The sequence below is a fragment of the Somniosus microcephalus genome, chromosome 8 (genome assembly GCF_052327205.1).
Source record: "Somniosus microcephalus isolate GS21.2 chromosome 8, FLI_Smic_1.0, whole genome shotgun sequence".
Classification (NCBI taxonomy): domain Eukaryota; kingdom Metazoa; phylum Chordata; class Chondrichthyes; order Squaliformes; family Somniosidae; genus Somniosus; species Somniosus microcephalus.
Window position 1 is genome coordinate 209,789,157 of NC_140994.1, and position 6,000 is coordinate 209,795,156.

Consider the following 6,000-nt stretch of genomic DNA (forward strand, 5'->3'; position numbering starts at 1 on the left):
TGTGCTCTTTTGTCTTAGTAAACAACGCCAGAGATCTGGACTACATACATCTCAGCGTTGTAAGTTAGGGATAGAAAATTAGCAAGGGCTCCACTTATATATTTTTTTTAAACTCGGCTGATTCAGAAAAGATCCCTTATGACTGCAAGCAACAAACAGAAGATCATTATTTTTAAAAAAATTCGAGACAAATCTGGAAATTTTAAACAATTCAGTTTAGCATCAATAATAGGGAAACTCTTTGAACTACTTTCGCGGGACATACAAACTTTGACATGTTTTTCTGCTGATGGTACCATATACAGTAAATACAAGATGTAGCAAAGGAACAACTGGAAAAACACAAACTGCACAGAACAAGAAATGGTTATGTTTAAACAATTTTATTAATCACTCCATGGCCACACCCCCTCCCCATCTCTAATCTTCTCCAGCCCGACCCTCTGAGAGCTCTGCACTCCTCCAATTGTGGCCACTTGAGCATCCGATTTTAATCATTCCACCATGGCCAGGCGTGCCTTCTGCTGCCCTAAGCTCTGGACTTACCTCCCTAAACCTCTCCACCCTCCCTTAAGACCCCCCCCCCCCCCCACACACACACACACACACTGTTTCTGTGCTGTAAATACTATGTAATATGTATAAAATATACACACACACACTAGATTATCTCACAGACTACACTCCTACAACAGGAGAAACAATGACTGGCAGATTGCAAGGCTGGTTTAATTGTGCAGGCAATTAAACAATATCACCATTATAAAAACAGAAATTACTAAAAATACTCAGCAGGTCAGGCAGCATCTGTGGGGAGAGAAACAGAGTCAACGGCCCCAATTTTCTGCCAGCCGTCAGGCGGGTTTTCAGGCGGCCGGGGGCCGAAAATCGCTGAAATGGTGGGTCGTGACCATCAACACCGCCCCCCCCCCCCCCGCCTGATTCCCTGCCCCATCCGACTTTCGGACCGCCGTTTTTCCGTGACCCGAATCAGTCCCGCCCGCCGCTGGCGGGACTGGCCGTCGGGACCCTAATCACCAATTATTGACATGTTTAATGCCATTTTAGGGGGCCCTTGCGATTTTCAGGGGTTCCCCATGCTAAACACGCCTGCGGGGAACCCCGCTGATGAAACCTGGTGTGAAGCTTGCCGGCTTGCTTGCTCTCAGCTGCAGGTCATTCGGGAAAGCTACGATTTAAACGGCGAGCATTTGTACAGGAAATCTCGGTTAACCGGCAAAATTCAGGAGTATGTTCAGGTAAGTTTTACTTCATATTACTGGCCGTTCCTCGATCTGTGGCTGTGCAATCGGGTGTGGCTGCAGCTGTTGCTAAGCAACAGGGACGCTTGGATCTTGTGGCCATTGTTCCTGCACCTGTTGCTAAGCAACAGGGAAGCCTGGGTTTGTTGCTGTATACGGAGCTCTCAGCTCTCGTACCTTTTAACTATAGCTCTCGGTAATCTGGACTTTTTGATAAACTGGCACCACGCCGGTCCCGTCGGTGCCGGATAAAAAAGAGTTTCCTGTATGTTGAAGGATCTTGTTGTTGCAGGCTTGGGGCTACTTCTTCAAGGCTTAGGCACAGCTGTGGAAGGTTGGAGCCTCACACACTTCTCCAATGTGATCTCCTGGGAAGCCCCTCTTGCCACCCTCACGCAGCGCTTCTTCAGCGGAGGCATCTACCAGAAGCATGGGACGCCTTTTTTTCCTTCCCTTCTTGCCATTAGAGGATCTCTGGCAGCAGAGGCGGCAGCAGCAGAACCAGGAACAGCAGGATGAGCACCAGGAGCACCAGGCTGCTGCTCACTCACATGAAGCTGCACAGGCCAGAAGGGGCCAGCGCTTGGAAGTGGCTTGAGAGCAGCTTGCTGAGCTTTAGGGGGCAATGGGGACCCGTATCTGCACTAGCAGTCCTACTCAGACGGACTTCCATGAAGGTCTGGTTTCTCTGTTCAATAGATGGCCAACGCTCCTCAAGAGATGTCATTCTCTTATGAGCACTCACCATGTTTTCCGTACCCTGGCGAGTTATCTCCTCCATGGAGGTTGCCAACCTTTCCATGGTGATGCGTTCATGCGCCAAGACTCCACAAAGGCTCTGCTCATGGTCGCTATGGACTCCTCCATTCGCTCCACACTCGCAGCGACCCTGGAGACAAAACCTGCCAGAGACTCCTGCATCTGTGCATGGAGATCCATCACCTCTTCTCTTGCGGATGGACCCAGAGGCAGAGGGTCGACATGCAGTGCAGCTGAGCTGAGCTGGCAGAGTCCTGCGCCCTCCGACGAGGACTCTCCACTGCTGTCCCTGTTTCCAGAATCTGCTGAGGCTCACTTGTGAGCTGTGAAACACCAGGTGACAACACTACTCTCTGTCCCGAAGGTCCCCCCGAGGTGTGAGTGTCTGCGCTGGTGCTGGGTGCGCTTACTTCTGCTGACGCTGCGCCCTCAGAGGTTGGAGCTTCCTCTGAGGAGTCTGGCTGCACAGCCTCTTCCTCCTCCACAGTGGGGTAGGGGCTCTGGATGGTCCTGTGGGGGAGTAGAGGAAGGAGTTAGAGATGTGATGCCAAGGTTACATGCACATTCGAGTTGACATCTGCTGACACCTGCATCCATGCAACCTTGGTGCTCGATTTTCGGGGAGCCGTCAGGCGGGGTTTCAGGCGTGTGGGGGGGGGGGGAATCCTGATTTTGGGGGTCCCGCCACCATCCCGCCCAAAACCCCGCCCCACGTAAGTATTAGGGGCGGCAGGTATCCGCCCCGCACTGGGACCCGCCGAAACCAGGCGGGAAGGGATTAGTGCCAATTAACTGCCTGTTAACAGGTAGTTAACAGGCAGTTTTTAGCCTAATCCCCATTTTGAGGGGTTTCGTGTGGGTTTCCCGACGGCTCCAAACCATGCCAGGTTAGAGCAGGCGGGCCGTTGGATTGAATGAGTTGGAGGGGTCGCGATATCAGTGCTCAGGTGAGTGATGGGTGCATGAGTGTAAAGGTAAGTGTGTTTGGTGTGTCTAAAGTGTGTAAAGAACTTTTACTTACCTGTACTTACCTTAACAGCCTTTCTTCCTGTAGGCGTCGGGAGCGCATCACTCAGCCGGAACTGAAAGCTGAACGGCTGCGATCTGTCAAAAGTGATAGCCTTCAGCTTTTAGTGCTGCTGAGATTTCTAAATGAGTCTGCGCAGAAGGACTCATCTTAGAAATCAGACTGTCAGTGTTTGACAGCTTCAAACAGCTGTGAAACACTGATATTTCATCTGTCAGGAGATCTTGACAGATGAAATTGCAGTCTGTGACGTCACCTGTTGCCGGGTGGCCCTTAATTCACCTGCTGAGCCCGCTGGGCGGGCTTAACAAGGTCAATCAAGGGAAAATCGCATGGATTGGCCGGACGTCGAAGTAGGTGGGTCAAAAACCCAAAAAGGGAAGTCCCGCCTTCTTCCCGACAGGTTCCACAAAATCGACCCCTTGGTCTCAGTGGGAGGCCTCTTCCTGCCTGACCTAGGGAAGAGGACCTCCCTGTGGGCCCTAACCCCATCCAATAATGCCTGCAGTGAAGCTTCGTCAAATTTGGAGGCAGCTCGGGGTCTGGCACTGGCCACAGCTGCTGCAGGCTCCTCTGTCATCCTGTATGGTTCGTTTGGAAGCCAACAGAGGAGGCAATGCTTGCTGTGGACCTTGAAAGCACCACGAATGATGACATCATACGGTGGGGCTTCCTGACTGGAAATGGACTGGAAATTAATTGGCCACTTGAGGGAAAATTGCGTCCAGCTGGCTGACCCATTTTTTTGTGTGTCAGAAACCCCACATTCGGGGAATCAGACCATTTCCCATACAATCCACAAAATCGGGCTCAACGTTTCAGTCTGACGAAAGGTCATCGACCTGAAACGTTAACTCGTTCTCTCCCCACAGATGCTGCCTGGCCTGCTGAGTATTTCCAGCATTTTCTGTTGTTATTTCAGATTTCCAGCATCCGCAGTACTTAGCTTTTGTAAACAATATCACCATGTCAGTAATATCCAGTGTTTTAGATTTTACAAAAAAACTTTAAAAATCATCAGACTGAACTACATGGAGTGCACCAAAATAAGCCGCTGCAACTGAAACTCCAAGGACCTTTTCATTTGGATGTAATGGAAACCAGTTACTAACAAGGTCTAAAATACAGACAGGCAACATGACTGACATCTTAATAGTCTTGCCAATTTAAATGTTGTACAGCACATATAATCAAAACAAGCAGCACAATAGTTCAGGAGCAGATCTCTTATATACACAACTTCATTTGTAGAACTGACTTTCTAATAGGTTACCCGCTGAGCTAACCCGTGACTGGCAAAAATAAATCATCTTAAATTTAGTGGCAGTTAATCCATCCACCTTATCTGTACATGTTCAAGGCACCTTGCAGATGGCAATGGTGGCGATCAATTCCATTAGTTCAACAACTCAAGTTACACAACAACATTACAGAATGATTGGGTTACAATAGTGCTCAATACAAGAATGAAACGGAAATTGTTGGAATTGCACAGCACGTTGACATTTCAGTTGTGACCATCACTTCTGACCCTTCACCAGATCCATCCAGTTCTGATGATGACGGGTCAGAAGTGAAACATTAACCTATTTTGCTTTTCATACAACTTGATTTCAGATTTCCAGCATTTTTTCTTTTTAATCTCACCATACTGAGAGTATCTGGAAATAACAGAAAACTGCACCAGCTGCAGTAATAAGTATTAATTTGTAATTGTTTAAGAGACTTTTGGGGACAGTGGGGAAAGATTTAGCACAGAAAATGCATACGGGCAGGCTCTAAAATTGGAGTTAAAATTGAGAAATATAAATATTTGAGAAATACAGCAATCGCACCTAAGCAACCTACATTTCAAAATGCTATTACAGTAAACTGGTTAACCTACCAAAGTCACATTTCATTGGCACTTGCAGAAACATTTTTCATTCGGTACAATAGTCCATTGACTAATTGATACACATTCCTTAAACCCCCACCAATTCCAAGGTAAGGGTGTTTTAAGGGAGACAGACCAGTGCCAGACCGCAGCAATGCCTGTTCATGGCAGTGTCAATAGCTCCTGCATTCTGGTTCCAGTGTTCACACGCAATAGTCCGGATGAGCAAGCACCACCCATAGCACAGCAGCCACTCAGTTAATATTACAATGCAGCAGAAATTCCTGCCACTCAACAACAAAATTAAAAATAGTTACTGGCCCTTTTGAGGGTGTCATTAGTAATGAATTTTGTATCAACTGTCAACTGAACAAACATCACAGCCAGCAAAAAGAAAAACAGTGAAATTCCAAAACTACATGAAAAGATGGTATGAATTACTTGTATAAAAACAGTAATGGAGTGGAATACAGGTCTGGTTCTCAAACTTGTGATGCAGAGTTATTTATAAATCTCAAGCTTTGTTCAAGTTCATGACATCATCTGAACCCCTCAATTAGGTTCTAGCCTGTAACCCACTCGGAAGTATTTATTTTTAAATTTTCTATATAAATCATCTGAACCTCGATTAGATTCCAGCCACCCATTATTCTCCATTTATCAATTTGCTCCTTGTTCTATTTTCTGACTTTCCCTGTTTGTATATTTTTTCACCATGAAGACATTAGCTGCTCTGCAACTGAAATGAAAATACTTGCTGGAAGTTTTCATTTTTCCCCACAAAGGGTTTTAGTCATGGTGTGATTAATGGAACATGTCTTCTGCTTAGAACAAAATATAAAGTCAATTTAAACATTAATATATGCTTTCTTCAGCCAAAGCATTTTGCGGTGGCTGAAGGAAAGTCATACAACCCCCTCCCCACAGCAACACGGCTAAAATTGGGAATTTAATGAAATGGAGGAGGATTCCGCTCTCCACTCTGTGGCACCTCCAAGCTGCCCTAATTTACTGTGCAAATTTATTAGTTCATCTTCCATAGCATTGCACAAGACCAAGACTTGCCTTCAGCTGAA